The following is a 22543-nucleotide window of genomic DNA, read 5'->3' as shown; positions in this document are numbered from 1 at the left end:
TGCAGCTGCGAGAAGAAAAGTTTCCAGAATTGCAATGAGCAGCCTTGTGCTGAAGTTTTATGTCATTTGCTTTCAATTCCATTTACAGTTATTTCTTGTTTCTATATCATGTTTTATTGAAATCCATTTTTTACTTTAATGCTTTAGGCTCAGTCATGGATCTGGTCTCCCCCCCTATCTTTTGCCTCCTGAGCACGTGAAGGTTCACATTATGCAAAAACCACAGAAAAGGGTTTTGAAGCATCATGGGTTTTTGTCCCTTTCTGTATTTCTCAGATTGAATGTTTTTCTGGAAGCAGGCTGGGGACACAGCCATGCGATTGGATGTAGTTCAGAAGCTGCAGGCGGGCTGGCTTGCCCAGGGTGGGGTTTAGCCCCTTCACCTTTGTAATTGGAATTCAGTACCATGCTCACGGGGGTTCCATCCTCATGACCAACTGACTGACGGACAGAACTACACAGTGCCCTACATTGGACTGCAGACGCTTTAGGCAGAAAGAGTGAAGAAACAAAGAAACAAAGAGTGAGGCAAGCCAGAGCATTTCTGGAGAAGAAGCTGAAACAGGGATCAGAGTCTTCTCCATTCTTGCTGCCCTCATGGCCTCCTACTGGAGAGGCTGCCGGAGCCCCCCCCTCGGCTGCCTGCCTCCATCAGTTCTTCCAGCAGAGGAGGACATTCTTGAATGCCACTGTCATTGAGCATCTCCCAGGTACAAGCCCCTGTGTCTCCGTCACACCTGACATCCTCGGTGTGGATCCCAAGACCGGCTAATGGCCTCTAGGCCCCTCTTGTCCATGCCAGGTTCACTTCCAACTCTACTCAGTTGGCGAGTTGTTGTCTCGATGGGGAAAGGCTTTCCATTCTGTTCTGCCTTTCTAGGAAGCTTGTCTGGCCTACTCTGGCTGCTGGTGCCCTTTTTAAACTGTGGCCATTCAGACACAGTCCTGTGTCTCCTATTGATATTAACTGTGTCCTGAGTGTCTTGTCTCGTTTGCATAGGGGGTCGTAAATAAAATTGGACTACGCATCCATTTTATACAATTTGGTCTGCATAATCTTAGGCAGCTCAGTCACTCTGTGCCTTCCCTTTCCTCACGCATAAACTGGAAATCATAATAGTACCTAACTCAGAAGAGTCCTGGGAAAATTAAATGAGCTAATATATGTAGAGTACTTACAACAGTATTCAGTACATAGTAAATACTATATTCATGTAAGTTTTTATTATTATTTCCAAATAACAGAAATAAACTCAAGACAGCTTAGCTTTTTAAACAATGGTTTAGAATTATAAGGAAAGTTATATACATCTCTTTTAGAATGGGGCAGATATGCATTTGGGTCTCGGGTGGGCGCTGGTGCCAGATGGGAGATAGTTATCCCTGGTCATCTTGTGCGATTCATCCTTCTCTGCTTCTTGATCCCCTAGCAGGAAACATGGCCGCTTGTCGCTCCTCAGTCACTTGTCCAGCCATCTGGGGAACGTGAGCTGTCCTTTCTAATTTGTGGAGAAAGCCTCTGAGAGGTCCTGTTTGGATCAAGGGCTCAATCTTCACGCCATCAGCTCTATCCAAGAGAGCACGACAGGCCATGTCATATAAAATGGCTGCATGGCTTATAGTTAAGAGGGAGAGAGAGAGAGAGAGAGTGTGTGTGTGTGTGTGTGTGTGCGCACTCGCACCTGTGAGGGGTAGTCATGAGACCCTCGGTCACTTCAAATTGTATGCTCCACAGTGCAAGGGACCATACCTCCCTGGTCTCAGTTTGCTGTTGCACAGAGTACTTTACACATAGCCAGTACCGAGTACAGATTAACCAAAGTCTAAACGTAAACACAAAGTGCAAGGATTATAGCTCACTTGGTTTGCTCATCAGACTTTGGAAAGAGTTAGAGTTAGACAGATTTCCAGAGCTCCCTTGGGCTTGAAATGACTCTCATTGCTTGCTGCTTCTTGCCCACCCCCTCTCTTGCCATGTGCCAAGTTACTGGTCAGCAGAAACAGCATCAGTGAGGAAAGAGCGGAATCAGAACTTTGGAAATGTGCCGTTACCAACACTCTTTGTGCTGAGAGCCAACAGAGGCTAGCACCGCCCACTCAGCTGGGCTTGACCTCCCTTTGCTCACAATGAATGGTCTATCAGGCCACAGGCCCTGGACACTTTCCTTCAGGCATTGAGCGGGTGAGAATCAGCCTGGGGGGTCTGAGCACTGTGGCAACAGGAGTGAATGGGAGGATGCCTAAACTTGGGTCACTTGTAGGAGTGAAGTCAGACTCAAGGGAAAAGATGGGTCACTTAGTATGAAGAATATCCCCTTCATCCCTAACCCCAAACCTCTTAACTTTTCACACCCTGCTCATCCTCATCAGCAGAGAAAATGTACAACAGCTGCCTGCTCCCACCCCATTTGTCCTCCCTCTGTAGGGTGATGGTGGTTCCCAAACTTGGTTGCACACGAGAATCATCGGGGGGGCTCTTAAAGATCTTGATTCCCAGGCAGTGCCCTGGACCAATGAAATCAGATTCTCTGGGAGTGGGACTTGGCATCCTTCAGTATTTTTAAAGCTCCCAGAGGGTTCTAACATGCAGCCAAGTTTGAAAACCACTATGCTATGAATTCATTTCTTCACATGATTTTAGTACTCAGATGACATGAAAACCCGTATCATCAGCCTATGTGCTCACCCTCTGTCTCAAGCTTCTCATTGTTTCACTGTATTCTCTCTTGCAAAACCGATTTACAAGTTCTGAACTTCTGTTTCTCCCTTGCCATCATTCTGAGCTCTTGCATCCCTTGTCCCCAAACCTTGGTTAATTCTCTCTCACCCTCCTCAGCACCTTTCTGATATGCAGATATTTCACTTGTGCTGCATTCACTGTGCTTACGTGACTTTACAAAAATATCATTTCTTATCACTTTTTTTGAGAATAGGAGGGACCGTGTGTTCTATTTTTGGTGTATTTCCATATCATCCTAGGGTACCTTATAAAATGCTGACAACCAGTAAATGTGGTTGCCCAGAGATAGAGGACAGAACTAGCCAAGGGTGTTTTAGGTAGAGCCAGTGAGGGCCTCCAAAGGCTGGAGGGTCTCTTCCAGAACTTTCAGTCTAGGAAGGAAAAGAAAGAAAGGTGACTCTCCTGTTTAACAAAGGTCCCTTTGCTTATATTTGAGAGTGGTAAGGATTAAAGGAACTCTGCGGACGTGTTCTGGGAATGTCTGTGGATGCTAGTTACAAATGGGGGGTGGTGCTTAACAGCAAAAGCTACCACTCACAGAGCACTCCACTTTGTGTTTGGTGCTTTATACACAATTGTTCACAGTAAGATTATTATTTGAAAGTTTCTGAACCTTAGGCTATTTTCCCAAGGTAAATGGCAGATCTCTAAAGGGCTATGCACGTTCCAATAAGCCCCGTATGTTCCAAAAAAGACTTTAGGTAGAAAGAAGAGAGACAGGCATCTCTATCTTCACTCCCAAGCAACCTTCTTCCTCATATTTGATGCCAGTGGCCTCTACTATGGTTTGCCCATTGCCCCGGGGTTGTGGGCATCACTATGGTTTTAATGCCACATTCTTCAGTAGCTTTGGGGAAACAGAAGTCCAAGATAAAATCTATCTTTATGTGCGAATGATCATCACAGTCATTCTCTAATGAGGACTAATGAGGTTGCAAGTAACAGAAACCAACTCAAGCTAGCTTAAGGAAAATGTTAGGCTGTAGAGTTGCCTTGTGGCAGCCAGAGAAAGGAACATAGCTTCGGCCTATGAGACACCTCTGTGTCTCTCTGCGTGTCTCTCCAAGTCTCCTCTTGGACCTGCACACCTGCTTCTCGCACTCCGCATAAATACTGTACAACATGGCTGCCCACAATCCTTGAGTTTGCTTGCTGTGGTCCTGGCCACCTGGGAGGCTTCATTTCTCTCTTGGTCCCATTTCTCTTAGTAGAGAAGAGCCTGCAACTGGCCCATATTATGCCACATGCCTCTTTTTTTTTTTTTTTTGTACTTTTTTTTTTAATTAATTAATTTATTTAAAAAAATTTTTTTTATAAACATGTATTTTTATCCCCAGGGGTACAGGTCTGTGAATCGCCAGGTTTACACACTTCACAGCACTCACCAAAGCACATACCCTCCCCAATGTCCATAACCCCACCCCCCCTTCTCCCAATCCTCCTCCCCCCAGCAACCCTCAGTTTGTTTTGTAAGATTAAGAGTCACTTATGGTTTGTCTCCCTCCCAATCCCATCTTGTTTCATTGATTTTTCTCCTACCCACTTAAGCCTCCATGTTGCATCACCACTTCCTCATATCAGGGAGATCATATGATAGTTGTCTTTCTCTGCTTGACTTATTTCGCTAAGCATGATACACTCTAGTTCCATCCATGTTGTCGCAAATGGCAAGATTTCATTTCTTTTGGTGGCTGCATAGTATTCCATTGTGTATATATACCACATCTTCTTGATCCATTCATCTGTTGATGGACGTCTAGGTTCTTTCCATAGTTTGGCTATTGTGGACATTGCTGCTATAAACATTCGGGTGCACGTGCCCCTTTGGACCACTACGTTTGTATCTTTAGGGTAAATACCCAGTAGTGCAATTGCTGGGTCATAGGGCAGTTCTATTTTCAACATTTTGAGGAACCTCCATGCTGTTTTCCAGAGTGGCTGCAACAGCTTGCATTCCCACCAACAGTGTAGGAGGGTTCCCCTTTCTCCACATCCTCGCCAGCATCTGTCATTTCCTGACTTGTTGATTTTAGCCATTCTGACTGGTGTGAGGTGATATCTCATTGTGGTTTTGATTTGTATTTCCCTGATGCCGAGTGATATGGAGCACTTTTTCATGTGTCTGTTGGCCATCTGGATGTGTTCTTTGCAGAAATGTCTGTTCATGTCCTCTGCCCATTTCTTGATTGAATTATTTGTTCTTTGGGTGTTGAGTTTGCTAAGTTCTTTATAGATTCTGGACACTAGTCCTTTATCTGATATGTCGTTTGCAAATATCTTCTCCCATTCTGTCAGTTGTCTTTTGATTTTGTTAACTGTTTCCTTTGCTGTGCAAAAGATTTTGATCTTGATAAAATCCCAATAGTTCATTTTTGCTCTTGCTTCCCTTGCCTTTGGCAATGTTCCTAGGAAGATGTTGCTGCGGCAGAGATCGAAGAGGTTGCTGCCTGTGTTCTCCTCAAGGATTTTGATGGATTCCTTTCTCACATTGAGGTCCTTCATCCATTTTGAGTCTATTTTCATGTGTGGTGTAAGGAAATGGTCCAATTTCATTTTTCTGCATGTGGCTGTCCAATTTTCCCAACACCATTTATTGAAGAGGCTGTCTTTTTTCCATTGGACATTCTTTCCTGCTTTGTCGAAGATGAGTTGACCATAGAGTTGAGGGTCTATTTCTGGGCTCTCTATTCTGTTCCATTGATCTATGTGTCTGTTTTTGTGCCAGTACCATGCTGTCTTGATGATGACAGCTTTGTAATAGAGCTTGAAGTCTGAAATTGTGATACCACCAACTTTGGCTTTCTTTTTCAATATCCCTTTGGCTATTTGAGGTCTTTTCTGGTTCCATATAAATTTTAGAATTATTTGTTCCATTTCTTTGAAAAAGATGGATGGTATTTTGATAGGAATTGCATTAAATGTGTAGATTGCTTTAGGTAGCATAGACATTTTCACAATATTTATTCTTCCAATCCAGGAGCATGGAACATTTTTCCATTTCTTTGTGTCTTCCTCAATTTCTTTCATGAGTACTTTATAGTTTTCTGAGTATAGATTCTGTGCCTCTTTGGTTAGGTTTATTCCTAGGTATCTTATGGTTTTGGGTGCAATTGTAAATGGGATGGACTCCTTAGTTTCTCTTTCTTCTGTCTTGTTGTTGGTGTAGAGAAATGCAACTGATTTCTGTGCATTGATTTTATATCCTGACACTTTACTGAATTCCTGTATAAGTTCTAGCAGTTTTGGAGTGGAGTCTTTTGGGTTTTCCACATATAGTATCATATCATCTGCGAAGAGTGATAATTTGACTTCTTCTTTGCTGATTTGGATGCCTTTAATTTCCTTTTGTTGTCTGATTGCTGAGGCTAGGACTTCTAGTACTATGTTGAATAGCAGTGGTGATAATAGACATCCCTGCCGTGTTCCGGACCTTAGCGGAAAAGCTTTCAGTTTTTCTCCATTGAGAATGATATTTGTGGTGGGTTTTTCATAGATGGCTTTGATGATATTGAGGTATGTGCCCTCTATTCCTACACTTTGAAGAGTTTTGATCAGGAAGGGATGCTGTACTTTGTCATATGCTTTTTCAGCATCTATTGAGAGTATCATATGGTTCTTGTTCTTTCTTTTATTGATGTGTTGTATCACATTGACTGATTTGCGGATGTTGAACCAACCTTGCAGCCCTGGAATAAATCCCACTTGGTCGTGGTGAATAATCCTTTTAATATTCTGTTGAATCCTATTGGCTAGTATTTTGGTGAGAATTTTCGCTTCTGTGTTCATCAAGGATATTGGTCTATAGCTCTCTTTTTTGATGGGATCCTTTTCTGGTTTTGGGATCAAGGTGATGCTGGCCTCATAAAATGAGTTTGGAAGTTTTCCTTCCATTTCTATTTTTTGGAACAGTTTCAGGAGAATAGGAATTAGTTCTTCTTTAAATATTTGGTAGAATTCCCCTGGGAAGCTGTTTGGCCCTGGGCTTTTGTTTGTTTGGAGATTTTTAATGACTGTTTCAATCTCCTTACTGGTTATGGGTCTGTTCAGGCTTTCTACTTCTTCCTGGTTCAGTTGTGGTAGTTTATATGTTTCTAGGAATGCATCCATTTCTTCCAGATTGTCAAATTTGTTGGCGTAGAGTTGCTCATAGTATGTTCTTATAATAGTTTGTATTTCTTTGGTGTTAGCTGTGATCTCTCCTCTTTCATTCATGATTTTATTTATTTGGGTCCTTTCTCTTTTCTTTTTGATAAGTCTGGCCAAGGGTTTATCAATTTTATTAATTCTTTCAAAGAACCAGCTCCTAGTTTCGTTGATTTGCTCTATTGTCTTTTTGGTTTCTATTTCATTGATTTCTGCTCTGATCTTTATGATTTCTCTTCTCCTGCTGGGCTTAGGGTTTCTTTCTTGTTCTTTCTCCAGCTCCTTTAGGTGGACGGTTAGGTTGTGTACCTGAGACCTTTCTTGTTTCTTGAGGAAGGCTTGTATCGCTATATATTTTCCTCTCAGGACTGCCTTTGTTGTGTCCCACAGATTTTGAACTGTTGTATTTTCATTATCATTTGTTTCCATGATTTTTTTCAATTCTTCTTTAATTTCCCGGTTGACCCATTCATTCTTTAGAAGGATGCTGTTTAGTTTCCATGTATTTGGGTTCTTTCCAAACTTCCTCTTGTGGTTGAGTTCTAGCTTCAGAGCATTGTGGTCTGAAAATATGCAGGGAATGATCCCAATCTTTTGATACTGGTTGAGTCCTGATTTAGGACTGAGGATGTGATCTATTCTGGAGAATGTTCCATGTGCACTAGAGAAGAATGTGTATTCTGTTGCTTTGGGATGAAATGTTCTGAATATATCTGTGATGTCCATCTGGTCCAGTGTGTCGTTTAAGGCCTTTATTTCCTTGCTGATCTTTTGCTTGGATGATCTGTCCATTTCAGTGAGGGGAGTGTTAAAGTCCCCTACTATTATTGTATTATTGTTGATGTGTTTCTTTGATTTTGTTATTAATTGGTTTATATAGTTGGCTGCTCCCACGTTGGGGGCATAGATATTTAAAATTGTTAGATCTTCTTGTTGGACAGACCCTTTGAGTATGATATAGTGTCCTTCCTCATCTCTTATTATAGTCTTTGGCTTAAAATGTAATTGATCTGATATAAGGATTGCCACCCCTGCTTTCTTCTGATGTCCATTAGCATGGTAAATTCTTTTCTACCCCCTCACTTTAGATCTGGAGGTGTCTTCGGGCTTAAAATGAGTTTCTTGTAGGCAACATATAGATGGGTTTTGTTTTTTTATCCATTCTGATACCCTGTGTCTTTTGATTGGGGCATTTAGCCCATTAACATTCAGGGTAACTATTGAGAGATATTTAGTGCCATTGTATTACCTGTAAGGTGACTGTTACTGTATATTGTCTCTGTTCCTTACTGATCTACCACTTGTAGGCTCTCTCTTTGCTTAGAGGACCCCTTTCAATATTTCCTGTAGAGCTGGTTTGGTGTTTGCAAATTCTTTCAGTGTTTGTTTGTCCTGGAAGCTTTTAATCTCTCCTTCTATTTTCAATGATAGCCTAGCTGGATATAGTATTCTTGGCTGCATGTTTTTCTCGTTTAGTGCTCTGAAAATATCATGCCAGCTCTTTCTGGCCTGCCAGGTCTCTGTGGATAAGTCAGCTGCCAATCTAATATTTTTACCATTGTATGTTACAGACCTCTTTTCCCCGGGCTGCTTTCAGGATTTTCTCTTTGTCACTAAGACTTGTAAATTTTACTATAAGGTGACGGGGTGTGGGCCTATTCTTATTGATTTTGAAGGGCGTTCTCTGAGCCTCCTGAATTTTGATGCTCATTCCCTTTGCCATATCGGGGAAATTCTCCCCAATAATTCTCTCCAGTATACCTTCTGCTCCCCTCTCTCTTTCTTCTTCTTCTAGAATCCCAATTATTCTAATGTTGTTTCGTCTTATGGTGTCACTTATCTCTCGAATTCTCCCCTCGTGGTCCAGTAGCTGTTTGTCCCTCTTTTACTCAGCTTCTTTATTCTCTGTCATTTGGTCTTCTATATCACTAATTCTTTCTTCTGCCTCATTTATCCTAGCAGTGAGAGCCTCCAATTTTGATTGCACCTCATTAATAGCTTTTTTTATTTCAACTTGGTTAGATTTTAGTTCTTTTATTTCTCCAGAAAGGGCTTTTATATCTCCCAGGAGGGTTTCTCTAATATCTTCCATGCCTTTTTCGAGCCCGGCTAGAACCTTGAGAATTGTCATTCTGAACTCTAGATCTGACATATTACCAATGTCTGTATTGATTAGGTCCCTAGCCGCCGGTACTGCGTCTTGTTCTTTTTTTTTTTTTTTGTGGTGAATTTTTCCGCCTTGTCATTTTGTCCAGATAAGAGTATATGAAGAGTATATGAAAGAGCAAGTAAAATAGTAAAAGTGTGGTAACAACCCCAGGAAAATATGGTTTAACCAAATCAGAAGAGATCCCAAATCATAAGGGGGGAGAAAGGGGATAAAAAGAGGTTCAAAAAGAAAGAAAGAAAAAAAAAAGAAAAGTAAAAAAAAAGAAAAGAATTTAAAAAAGGAAAACGAATAAAGAAAAATATAAAAAGGAAAAATATATATTAGATAAACTAGTTAAAAAACGTTTAAAAAGAAAAGGGAAAAAGTTTAAAAAAATATTAGCAGAAGAAGAGAAAAAAATGAAAAAGAAAAAAATTAAATTAACTGCAAGACTAAAAAAATCACAGGGGGAAAAAAAAAGAAAAAAAAAGAAAAAAAAAGATCACTGGGAGAAAGCCATGAGTTCCGTGCTTTGCTTTCTCCTCCTCTGGAATTCTGCTGCTCTCCTTGGTATTGAAACCGCACTCCTTGGTAGGTGAACTTGGTCTTGGCTGGATTTCTTGTTGATCTTCTGGGGGAGGGCCCTGGTGTAGTGATTCTCAAGTGTCTTTGCCCCAGGCGGAATTGCACCTCCCTTACCAGGGGCTAGGCTGAGTAATCCGCTCGGGTTTGCTTTCAGGAGCTTTTGTTCCCTGAGCTTTCTGTAGAGTTCCGGAGGTCGGGAATACAAATGGCAGTCTCCTGGTCTCTGGCCCGGAGGAGCCGAAAGCCCGGGGGCCCCACTCCTCAGTGCAGCCTCAGAGAACAGCGCCCAGTAAGCCACGGAGCCTGCGACAGGTTCAAGGTAACCCCGAGCTGTGATCTTACTGTCGGCTCTGTCTCTGCAGCCGGCTTTCCCGTTCCAATACGCGCAAGCTCTGCGACACTCAGTTACCCCCGATCCTTCTGTGACCCTGCGGGACCTGAGGCCACGCTGACCCCGCGTGGGCTTCGCCCCGGTTTAGCCTCTGGAGCAATGTCCCTCAGTGGAACAGACTTTTAAAAGTCCCGATTTTGTGCTCCGTTGCTCCGCCGCTTGCCAGGAGCCGGGCCCTCCCCCCGGGGTCTATCTTCCCGTGGCTTTGGATTCACTTCTCTGCCGGTCCTACCTTTCAGAAAGTGGTTGTTTTTCTGTTTCCAGAATTGCTGTTCTTCTTCTCTTCGATCTGCCGATGGATTTGCAGGTGTTTGCAATCTTTAGATAAGCTATCTAGCTGATCTCCGGCTAGCTGAAGTAGTCTCAGCCGGCTACTTCTCCGCCATCTTCAGGTCACATGCCTCTTGATGGCATCCTTCTCCTATCTTGTTGGTCAGTGCTGCTCTGGAGTGGGATATACCCACACCTCTGGATAGTAATCAAATAATCCAAGAAAGGAGAGGTGATTGTGAACAGTGAGGGATTAGCATAGCAAAATGACATTTTATTGATACACACACTAGGTTAGGGGGTTTACATTTTTCTCAAATTCTAATAATGATCATTCAAGGTAGGTATTGTTATTCCCATTTTTCAGAGAAGGAAATGGAGGAGATTTGAGATTAGCAGGCCCTGGAACTGGTAAATTCAAGCACTTCTAGAATCTTCTTTTTCTGGAGATACAGCTTGGCTTTAAGTCAGGTATGCTTATTCTTCAGTACTTGCTCCTCCCAGTGGGAGTATGAGTGTGTGTGTGCATGCATGTCTCTGCGGGTCTGCACGTACTTACTTTTTTCCTGGCTGCGTGTGTCCTGAGATTCTGAGAATGCTCGTTTTTCAGCATGGAGAGAATGTTCAGTTGGACCCTGCCAGCCTGAGTCAGCCTGGAGCGAGAGGCCTGGCAAGAGTGGACAGAGATGCTCTTTATCCACCAGGAATGCAGTGACCTCACTATGGCTTTCCTCTGCTGGCTTGGGTTTGTGTGAACAAGGGAGAGAGATTCAGGTTGGTTCTCAGTGCCGCCTGTTCACATACCCTCAGTTCCCCTTTCTTCCCTTCATGGGCCACTGTGGACAGAAGCCAGGAGCTCTGTTTTCACTGTAATGAGGCTAAAATGGAGACAGGGCTGGAGCTGAGGTTCCGGCAGACAGCGGAGCAGGAACCCTGGAGTAGAAAGACAACAGGTTCAGGAATGAGGCAGCCTGGTTTCCAGCTGGATTTTTCTAGCAGGTCATGAGAGCCTATTCAGATCTTGTCACCACTTGAGATTTCAACGCCCCTCCTCAGTGACGTGTAGGGCCAGATGATCTTTAGTGAGGCACCTGGGGAAGTCAACCCTCTGGTCTAGGACTACTCGTGCCCTTTCTCCATGTTCTTCAAGGACAAGCATGGCTTGGGCTGGAAGGAGTGAAGCAAATGGGCACAGCTGTCTTCTTCAGGCAGGTGCAGAACACAGGTATGAAGAATGACATCCTGAGTATGGCTTGAGGCTAAAGTTGGAGGGGTCTAGGGAGGCCGTGGATGAGATCAATTTTTTTGACAAGGAGAATTGGGAAGTCACAGACTGCCTGTGTTACTAATGTTCATCTTTGGATCTCAGCTTCCTCAGCCGTAAAAGGAAACTGAGTAGCTCGATGGTTTCCAAGGATTCTCTCAGCTCTGATGTGCTAGAGATGACTCAAGCAGCCTGAGGACTCCCATCCTTTAGAAATCCTTCCCCCACTACTTCTGTATCTTTGCTTTGAACGTACCTGTTTTCTAGACCATAATGGTCCAGTTGTTATGGCAAGGGAGAGCATACTTGTGTTTTGTGTGTGTGGAGAATGGGCAGTGGCGGAGGAGAGAGAGAGTACGAGAGTACGAGAGAGCGTACGAGAGGATGGATGGGTGGTGGGAGGAAGACATGAAAATGAGTTTTCAGGGCCTCCAGGAATCTGTCATGCTTTCATTGGCTCTCATAAACCAAAACCATCAACCCTTCCACAGAAAACACAAGTCAGGGTAATAAACCAGAAATAATGGTCTGAATTGTTTAAATCCTTCATATCTCAGGCCAAAATCACCTGATTTGACCCCAGTGTTCGACACAGATGATGCCGTAGGGACCCTGCAGCCAGTGCCTGCTAAGTTTCCATGCTGGCTGGGGACACCCAGCCTTGGGGGCATGTGCTGACGGGGACTCCTCTCCTAGTGTTGTTCGGGTACTGCCAGCTCCTCCTCATCTCAGTTCTACTTTGTGCTGGGAATTTTAAAAGTGCCAGAACTTTTGACACAGAACCAAAGGTAAATTGCATTTGCCATAGATGTGCGAGGCGTGTTTCTAAGGGGCGGCCCCTTCTCATGGGAGTGGTTACTGCCTGGGCTCTACCCTGTAGGTGGGATAAAAATCTGGTTGATTTCACTGGGGGATCCTTTTCTTCATAATTTGTAAAAGATACTTTATTAGGACACCCAAAGGGTTTAGTTGAGAAGAACTGAACATTACTTTTGAATATAAACTATACACAGATACGAGCTTTAATGCAGCTACTTACAGAGAATACTCAGATCGAATGGCTCCACAGGGCGGGTGTTAATGACTAATTTTTCTTTCTAAGGTTGGGGGGCAAGGAGAAGAAGAGGCAGAGATGGCCCCTGGCCTGCCCTACAGCCTCCTCCCCTTCCTGTAATTCAAAGTCTGGTGCCCTATCATATTCTCCGTCCCTCAGTCTGGCATCCACCAGGAAGGCCTCTTTGGGGCATTAGGGATCACGGCAGAGTGTGGGGATTTCTCAGTGTCTGTCTGCAGCTGCTCAATATTGAATACATAGAAGATAACTGCTCTGACCAAATAGAATCTATCAATCATACTACTTTTACTTTCACCTTCAATTTCCATTCCTAATTGTTAGTACACAGACCTCTATACCACAGGCTTCTAAAACAGAGAATGCCTAATGTAAAGGCCTCTGATTTTTTTTTTTTTTTTTTTTTTTTTGCTTAGAATGTCCTCTCTGGTGGTAGGAGGGCTTTTAGGGTCTTGCTAAGGGTTGGTTTGGGCTCTGGCCACCTTCTGACTTTAATGATGTCCATGAGAGACATCCCATGATATTCAAAAGGCAGTTCCTCTACGTTTTCTTTGTTTCCCCTTGAATCAGTTCCACCATCTCTCCCCACCGCCATCCCCTCTGCACTGCCCCCACACCCAGGGGCAGTGATTGAATTAAGACCTGCCCCTTGTAGCAAATTCCACTTCACCAACACTTTATTTGTTCTTCATTTCGATTGTGGGAAGGAACTTACTGTGAGATGCTGTGGGGCCTTACATCACTTATTTACAAAGCTAACTGTTGGGGCGAGACTAACTATAAACAGCAAATTTAAAATCGTCTTAGGTTTGGGGAGACAGTTACATGGGTCACAGCTGCTTACTTCTGACTCTTCCCAGCATCCTAGACCTCCCAGATCAAAGCTGCCTGGAGGGACGAGGCATCGTGGCTCCGGCTAAGTTTACACAAGGCAAGGAGAGCTCTTGGCTGTTGTTATAATTATCCCCACATCACCCACCTGCACTGGCCTCTGGCTTTCTCCACCAGACTCTAAAGCACTGTGGCATCAGAGAGGACTCTCATGTCAGAGCTTCATGACATCATAGCTGTGACCAGCAACGCCTCTTCCAGGAGATTAACTGATCAATAATTCTGTTTGAAAGCTGGCAGGTCACTTCAGCAAATGGACCCTTTCTCCCCATCGGTATTTCAATTTTCTTCTGGCTTTGTTATGGATGAGGATGTCCATGGATGAGGGATGCGGTGTGGGTTTGGAGAATGCTAACATGGCAGTGGGTGAGAACGTGAGTGCGAGGGGAAGCAACAGTGGAGAAAACACCTGGGAGATTTCTTGGGGACAATGAGACATAAAAGCCAGACAAGAGAGGTGAGAAGTCACATTAGGAAAAAAAAAATTACAGGAAAGTATTGATTCAGCCAAGGGTAAAGACCTCATTGAGCAATTGATAATGTCTGGTACTTAGAAAGGAGGTTGTTCTGACCACTCCTGGTTATGGATGAAAGAAGATTCTAGTCACTCTGGAGGGTCTGCAATTGGCGCTTGTTCCTGGTACTTTCCGGAAATAACTTTGCTTTTCGAGGATGAATGTGGGGTCTGCTTATTGAGAGATCACCTGACTGTGGGCCCGGGATACCTTGGGGGAGGAGAGGACGCTGGATGAATTAAAAGCCGTTGCATGTCCAGTGAATAAGACAAATAAAGCTAGACTTTGAATCTCTGATACATATTTAAAATTACCTTATCAATATACATTATGGGAATCCTCATTATAGTAAAGTTGTTTCAAGTCAGCTTGTAGGTTCCCTCTTCCAGGAAGCTTTCCCTATTTCTTTCCCACATCTTACTCTTTTTTAAAATCTTCTCTTTATTTTCGTGACTAGGGTGGCTAGATGTCCCAGTTAGTCCAGAATGGTCCTGGTTTGTATATGCTGTACTCAGTCATTAATAGCACATTCTCTTAATTCTTAAGAGAATTTACCCTGGACAGTAAATTGTACGGGCCGCCCTCTCCATATAACACTCTGAACTTCTCCACTTCATAGCCCTAAGTTGATCTGGGTAATATCTGATTTATCTAAATCCTTCATTAGACTGCAAGGTCTCTGAGGGCAGACACCTTTTATGTCTTGCTCACTGCTGGATCTTCAATGGACAGGACAGATTTCCTGGGGGGAAATCTCTGACATGTGATTGAGAAAGAAGGCAAATGATAAATCAGAGATGTGAGGTAGGGTCAAGAATAGGGAAAGAGCATCATGAGATCAAAAGGCAGAAGTATTCGGTTCTATTTGGGAAACAGAGGGCAAAGCTTGTCGTAGTCGAGAGAGCAGCTTGGATACTGTGAATCAAGGAAGTACATGAGCGATGTGTTTCTGTGGGGCTATGGGCAAGTGGGAGTCCCAGCTGATGGGAAGGACGGGAACACTAATGGCTACTAAGGCTTCACATGGTTCCACAGTTGGGGTTAGTTACAATTTCATAGAGGACTCCTGGAGATGCAACACCTTCACTCAGAGCATGAATTCTCAAATAACAGAATCTCCAATGGTGTGGCAAGCCCCCATGGAGAGATATTTGGAACGACTAAAACTGGATCAGAAAGCTACCTTTTTCTCAAGTCAGAACCAGTAAGATAGAGAAGGATCTAGGGGAACTGCTGAGTCAGATGTGTAAAAGGTTGAGCAGCTTGTCCATCCTACAATGTTACTTGAAAGCTGAGGACAACAAACTGGTTAGTTGCAAGGGAGGTAGAAGGGTTAGGTTTGTAATTCTGAAAGTATCCCTAATAGCAGAGAAGGGTAGACATGTACCCTAGGCTTCTGTGGAATGGCTTAAAGTGGTTCCTTAAGGAATCAGAGGTTCTGGTGGGGTCTGCCTTCCCACTTGCTGTCAATGAGCTGCTACTCAGATTCTGTGAGACTAAGGATGAGAGATGCTTTTGAGAGAGGGACCCCTGGTCTCTGCTTCTTGCATGGCTTATAAACAACACAGTCCCTGGGAACTTACTGAGCAGCCAGCGAAGTCGGGGTCGCCCAGAGAGCTGCCAGCTTCCTCCCCCTACCTCTCAGTCCTGGAGTCTGAGAGTCCACTGACAGTATGGCTACATGTAGGTAATCAAAAGGAGCAGAGCTAATCTGTTCATCTGCCCAAGCTGCATCCAACATCCTTCTGTTCACTGACGGCACAGTAACACGGAGGCGCTAGGCCGGCCACAGTTTGTCTCCTGAAATGAAGCTAGAGCGCTCGCTGCGTAATTCATTTGTGTGCGAAATGGAAGCTTAATAGCATAAGTAACGCACTAAGCAGAAATTGGCAGTAAATGTCATTTTTAAGTCTTAAAGATAGACTCTACTTCACTCATAAAGCCCAATTTGGTATTACTTAATGGCATAAAACACTTTTCTCTGAAGCCATACCTACTGAGTGGATTTTGGTGGCCTCTGTCTTCCGCAGCCCCTGCCTGCTGAGATGGCCTACCATCCTCTAGCTCCTGCCCACCTCCCCAGACATCTCCTTCCACATGGCACTGAACCTGCCATCCCATACTCACAAGACTGCATGCCCTCCTCCAGGGCTCACACAGTAGCGAAGACCAGAGGCACCCGAGTACAGGACAGCCTGGCCTCGGGTTTTGAGCATGCTGGTTGCAGAGACAGGGGAGTGGAGGCTCTGGCTGAGGCTGGGGAAGCATTAATGGCCAGGGCCAGCAGGGTATGCGCTGGAGGAGTTGGCCTCTATACTTCTGGCACTAGGAATGGCTCTGGTGAAGTCCCTTCTCCACAGAGAAGCCTCAGGCCAAACTGAGTCTGCTCAAACAAAGCTTTGAGCAAGCTCAAAGCTTGCTAGGTGCTCATACAGGCCAGGACTCTAGCAGAAAGGACCCCCTCCTTAGTGGCTCTCTTTCTGGTTTTCTATTGCTGCACAACAAATTGCCCTAAAACACAGGGACTTGAAACAACCATTTTGCCTAGCTAGCAATTATATGTTTTGAGAATTCTAGAATTCCAAGCCTTGTGGGTACCATGTAGGGCAGGACCCACTTCTCAGATGGCTTCCTTCCTCCGATGGCTGGTGCCTCCTAACAAGCTGGCCCCTGTCTCTGCACAGCATGTTTCATCCTCCAAGACATCCGCCTGTGGCTTTCACTTTTCACAGCATGGCTTTTAAGGCTGGTCCTCCTGAGGGGAGGTTTAAAAGCAAGCATTCAAAGAGGCACAGTGGAAAGCTGCAAGGCTTCTGTGACTTAGCTGAAGTGCCCGAGATCACGCTTCCTTCCTTCCTTCTATCGATCAAGGAGGTCAGTGACTTCAGCCAGGTCCAAGGAAGGAGGAGGCATACCCTTCCCCTCTGGGTGTGTACATGGCGGGGCACACCTTGCAGGAAACTTCCCTAGTCTCCAAGTCACTCACATAGAACCAAGGCTCTGAGTTCTCCTCATTGGCTCTTGCTTTTGGTAACCAACACACCCACACATGTGCGAAGACACAGACCTGCACTCCCAAGTACACATCGTGAGGGTGGGCAAACAGTGTTCCTGTGCGTGCATACCTCACAGGTTTAATGGGTGTTCTTAGAGTTAAATATTCTTTACATACGGAGACGTATATTTTGAAATCTACTAGAGTACTTTTGTGGCAGTTCAATGGTCCAAGACTGGAGTGCCATTCTAAAAACCAAAAGCACCCAGCAATGCAGCTCCAGCCCCTCGGGAGGGCAGCACCCTTCCTCATGCCCAAGAATCTTCAGGTCCCAGGTGAGGACTGGCTCACTGGCTTCTGTCGCAGGTGAGGCGAGGGGGCGAGGAGGAGGACAGTTTGAGTTATAAGGTGGGGGAAGGGAACAAGAACATCCGGCTGGTTGATGACTCTGGGCAGCAGTGGGCTCTGACCTCGGGTTACCCTTTTCTGGGTCACTCTGAGATAATAAAAGCAAGCAAACATGCAGACATGTCAGAGATGAAGTCCTGTGACGGTTAACCAGCAAAAGACCTTCTCTGGGTCTACACACAATTCATAGCCCTTCTGCCAACAAAACTTTTGAACCTATTTTTTTTTTTAATTTATTTATTTGACAGAGAGAGATGACAAGCAGGCAGAGAGGCAGGCAGAGAGAGTGGGGGAAGCAGGCTCCCTGCTGAGCAGAGAGCCCAATTCGGGGATTGATCCCAGGACCCTGAGATCATGACCTGAGCCAAAGGCAGAGGCTTTAACCCCCTGAGCACCAAGGTGCCCCACTTTTGAACCTTTTTATGCTAGAATAATGGTCCTTTGTTTTGACATTTAGTTCTCAAGCTCCCTGGTAATAACTTGGCCTTGCAAGGCACTACACCTAATTACCGCTCATTTTTCATTCTTCTCCCTCCCCGACTTTTCTGTAACCATATTTGGTGGGGAAATCAGTGAAAGGATCACCGGAGTCAGCATCTCTTCAGTGCCTGATGCCTGCGGGACTGGAAGCTGCATGGGGGCAGTGGCCTTGTCTGCTGTTTCTCGTTGTTACAAAGCAGTGCAGAGCGAGCACAGTATCTGGCACGTGGTAGCACTCGTTAAATTGTTTTGAATAAATGGGTGAATGAATTTATTCAACAACATGCATTCAAGAGCTAGCATATGCCAGGCACTGTGCTGGGTGCCAGGGATCTATTAATGAAGAAGACATGCTCCCTGCCCTCCAGGAGATCAGATCATGCTGGTGCGGGTCCGTTTACATTTCTTGGCTATTTCTTCCTCGGCCCTCAGATCCATGCACTGCTCATCAACTATCTGGCCATATGGGGACCATCTCTCTGGCACAACAGCCCAGATGGTGGCTTCACCAGGCAGGATTATTTAGGGGTGATCTTCTCCCAACCTCCTCCCTTCCCAGCTCTCACTTAATTACCCGGCATGCCTCATAAATAAAGGGTTGGGGGAGGGAGGGATTGTCTTCGCCTTGTGAGCATAAATGTTTTCTAAATGATATTGTTCCTGCAGCTTCTGAGAGCCTCATAAACATGCCTGGCCTTGGATTTATTATGCGACAATAATCCCGCTTAGCCAGCTGGTGAGATTCATAGTCCTGACCCCTTCCCCAGCACCCGCTCCTCCTCGCTTCATGTAGGAGAACTGGAGGCCAAGGGTGAAAGGTCGCAGGGCCTCAGAGACTACAACTTGGGCCAGCCTCCAGCAGGCCGATGCTCTCAATCCACCCTGAGCACTGCTGCCTTTCCTCATTACATCTACTCCCTGAGTACTTCCACCCAGCTGACCCCCAGCAAACCGCCAAGGAGTTCTGCAGGGGTAAAGCAGGCCCAGCAGGAGTGAGGGGGCCATGCACAGCCCTGCTGTTCTCCTCTGCATGTCTGTCCCTTCAAAGCCTCTTTATATGAGCCCAATCCACACATATCCATGCTGGGACTGTTCAGAAGGTCACCACAGGCCTCAGCAAACAGCTCCAGAATCCTTTAAGCACCTCCTGCCCACCCGGTTTGCAACTTCTCTGGTTTCAAGACCCCTAGCACTCACTTTGGCTCGGTAATTCAGATCCTCTATCTTTGTATTAACAACCCAGTCTTGGACCAACATCCCCAGTGGGCTGAGAACCTCATTGTGACTTCTGTTCCCTGTGATTTAGCTTCAGACTTAGAATGGGTGGATAAGAGATCCTGTAGGACAGACCAGAAGTGCCCCCTTGCCCTGTTTCCTCCCTGACAGAAGAAGGACCTGGCACTTTAGAGACTGATTACTGTGTCAGGGAGCCAAGTCATCATCAGTCCTGGAGTGCACCTCCTGTTAGCTGTGTGTGCAAATGAGTGTCATCCAAATATATCTGAGCCATACTGCTGCAGCCTTAAGGCCTGGTTTCATACAGTGCCACATTAAAAAGAAAAACAAATCTAACTCCAAAAGCTGTGAAAAAGCAGTATAATTTTTTTTCCCCTAAAGGTTCTTGAGGAGATGGTAAAGGGGAACATATATTATATTGCACAGAGAAAAGCATTCTAAAAATCCCTGTTTACTAATCTATCTGTACAAGGTCCTACAATATTTAACAGCAGCAGAGTTGCAATATACAGTGATGCAGGTTGTGCACTGCACAACTCTAGAGAGCACCATTCACATTTGCAGCCAGAACAGATATATATTTATTATAGCAATTTTTTGCAGATAGTACTGAAGTGTCTTGAAGGAGGGATGGCTTTTCCCATTTTTCTATAGCTCTCTTTTCCAACTCTTTCCCCCAAAATCTCCAACCTGTGCTGGTCTTCCCGCTTTACTTCTTTATTTCTCTCCCTCAGTAAATCCTCTCACCCTCCAGACCTTTTCTTTGGAGAGGGGTCCACACCTTCCCTGGGTCATGAATTTAACCTCAGCCCCTTCCAGGTCTTGACTATCCTTTGTCATCACTATTACTCGGGAGCAGATCCGTGGTAAAGAAGTTTCCCCCTTACAAAATGACATTGCTCTCTCTCCATCACCAGAGAGTCCCCAGGGGCTGATGTCGTCAAGAAGAAGATTTAAGGATCTAGAGGAGACAAAAGAAGAAACCTCACTCCTGCAAGAGGGGACCATTTAGTTCCATCCTCTGTCATCCCTCTGGCCCAGTCCTTACAGCCAGGCATGATTGGTGATTCTAAAAAAAGCCCCACAGAAGTGTTCCCAGCACCAACCGCCTTCCCTTCCAGGATCTCATGTCATCATATGCAGTGATTTTCTTTCCTTTCTCATGAACCTGAGTCTCTCCACAGGTGACTTAAAATACAGCTTCTGTTTAAGATGCACAGTGAGGACAAACAGGACACCGGTTTTCCCTCACTGTCCTCTGAGCAAGATTTTTGCATCAGCCACCTCTCTTCAGACATTTCCTGAAGTATGGGTTGGGAGGGGAAGAAATGCACCTGATAAAACCCCCAATCTGGGCCCATTCAGTGGGCACTGATACATACCCATGTGCCCCTTCCCAAGGATATTTGTTCTCTCCCCCTCCCCTCCGCCCTCCTGGCTGAATCCTGACTGGCGGAGTTCACAACACCCTCCATGACAGCAGAGGAAGAGACTTCATTGTACCTTCGACTACTGGGCCAGGACTTCCAAGAGGGCTGGATTTCCTTCTCCCCACCATGGCGTTCTACTCTGCAGATGCTGCTCTGCGCTAGGCACCTGCTTTCCTGACCCATGAAGAGTGAGTATTTTCCAGACCTTTATCCCTCTAGGCCAGCTTCTTCTCAGTACCCTTGATTTCTCATTTGAAGTTGGAGCTCACCTAATCCCCACTCCATGCATTAGCCTTTCAGGGCGGCAGATTTCATAGAAACAGCTCCCTCATTGGAACCTCCCAGAACAATTACTACCACTCACAAACGGAGAATGTACTCCCTCTTTCCAAAAGTCTCTTGGGAACTGCTGGTTGATCACATCCCCACCCTCTTGGTCAGTTGTGGGTTTGTGAACCCCAACCCCACCAGAACCTGCACCCATGTGAGGAGAGGGGGCTCCTCCCCCTCTCTGCTATCTATCCTTCCATTCTCCTCACTCCTCTGTCTTCTCCCTAAATAACATCACAATCTAACCAAATCAATCACCCTCACTCAACATCGTCCCCAGGGGGCCTTTTTGGAGAACGTGGTACAATCTTTCTGTCACTTCATCATCTGCTGAAACCCAACAGTGATGAGCTGCAGTTCCTGTCAGCACAACATTATGAACAATCTGTTTGGGTGGGTGGAGGGGAAGGGAGAAGGCACAGCAAACACAAGCCTTACTCCTCAGGTTCTGTCCCCACAGGGGTGAGCTCGGCTTTCCACACTGCCCTTCCCATGCTACACATGTGCATATATTCGATATTCCTTTCCCCAGAGGATTCCAGAACCAGAATTTAAGTCCTCATCCCTTGGGGTTGTCAAGTGTCTCTACTCATCTGTCTTAACGTTCAAAGATGGGATTGTCATGGACGCAGAGGCTGCGGTGGGACAGGAGGCTGGAAATGGAGTTAGCTCAGAGCACGGAGGTGAGAAGTACATGCCAGATCTGAAGTGATGTGTGTTGAAGGAACTCTATTGCTCAAACATAGACATAGAGGGAAGAAGTGGAAGGTCTGTTGGAGATGATTATGGGGGGCTTGGAAAATTAGCCAAGAGGTAGACACTTTATGCTGTGAGCAGCTGGGATCCTCCAGTTGTTGGAGGTAGCCTAACATTCCAGGAGCAGCTGAGACTGCCTGCCTCGACCTTGGACAGATTGCATAGTATCTAACACCACACCCCGTGCCAGGCTGTCATCACCCCTTTTCTCCCTGACTCACTCCTCTTCAAGCCCTCCTAGACCCTGCCGCCATGGAATCCCTCCTGAAGGCCAGTTCTACATCAGCCACTTGTGCTCAGAATGCTTAGCCACCCCCCCCCACACACACACATCCCAGCAATAAATCCTTATCATGACTTAGGCAAGCATTCAAGGTCCCCATGCCTTAATTTTCCTCTTTTATTCTAGTCTTGTTTCTATTTTCTGCAACCCACGATCCACCCAAATGAAGCCACTCATTGGCTTACCCTGTGCTATGCTCAAGTCTGTGATGCCTAAACCATCTCCACCCTTCCAGGCTCAGTCCAGAGGATCCTGCCAGTATGACGTCTCTTTAGTTTTGTTCTTGCCTCTCTGATCACTTTCTATCCTGACTTAGAGTTATTTATGTGCGTACCTTACTACCCCCAGGGGCAGAGCCTGCATTGGTCTCCTCCAGCCCAGGACGGGGCCTCCCTGGCTTGGACAATCGGTAAATGTCTCCATATCTGTTGCCAGCCCAGACCTCCCTTATGTCAGAGGTCAGTGGGCATCAGTGGTCACTTCTGCTTCTATCTTTGGGGAAAAAAAATGAAAGAGCAGGGAAAAGAAAGACATACAAAGGCACCTCTGAGAGATAGAAGAAAGAGAAGAGCTGGGGATTTATTTCTGGCTCCCTGAGTTGTTTA

At 45.3% G+C, this 22543-nt stretch overlaps 1 long non-coding RNA gene across 1 annotated transcript in view; it reads right to left on the bottom strand.

Annotated features, from left to right (window-relative positions):
* The window catches only part of LOC309840490, a 267111-nt gene that overhangs the window by 7676 nt on the left and 236892 nt on the right, over positions 1 to 22543 (bottom strand). Inside the window, exon 2 of the long non-coding RNA XR_014298626.1 lies at positions 10838 to 11211. This is a non-coding gene — a long non-coding RNA (uncharacterized lncRNA). The remainder of the gene's footprint in view (positions 1 to 10837; positions 11212 to 22543) is intronic.

The sequence above is a fragment of the Mustela nivalis genome, assembly GCF_964662115.1.
Source record: "Mustela nivalis genome assembly, chromosome: 9".
Lineage (NCBI taxonomy): Eukaryota > Metazoa > Chordata > Mammalia > Carnivora > Mustelidae > Mustela > Mustela nivalis.
This window is presented reverse-complemented; position numbering and strand designations above follow the sequence as displayed.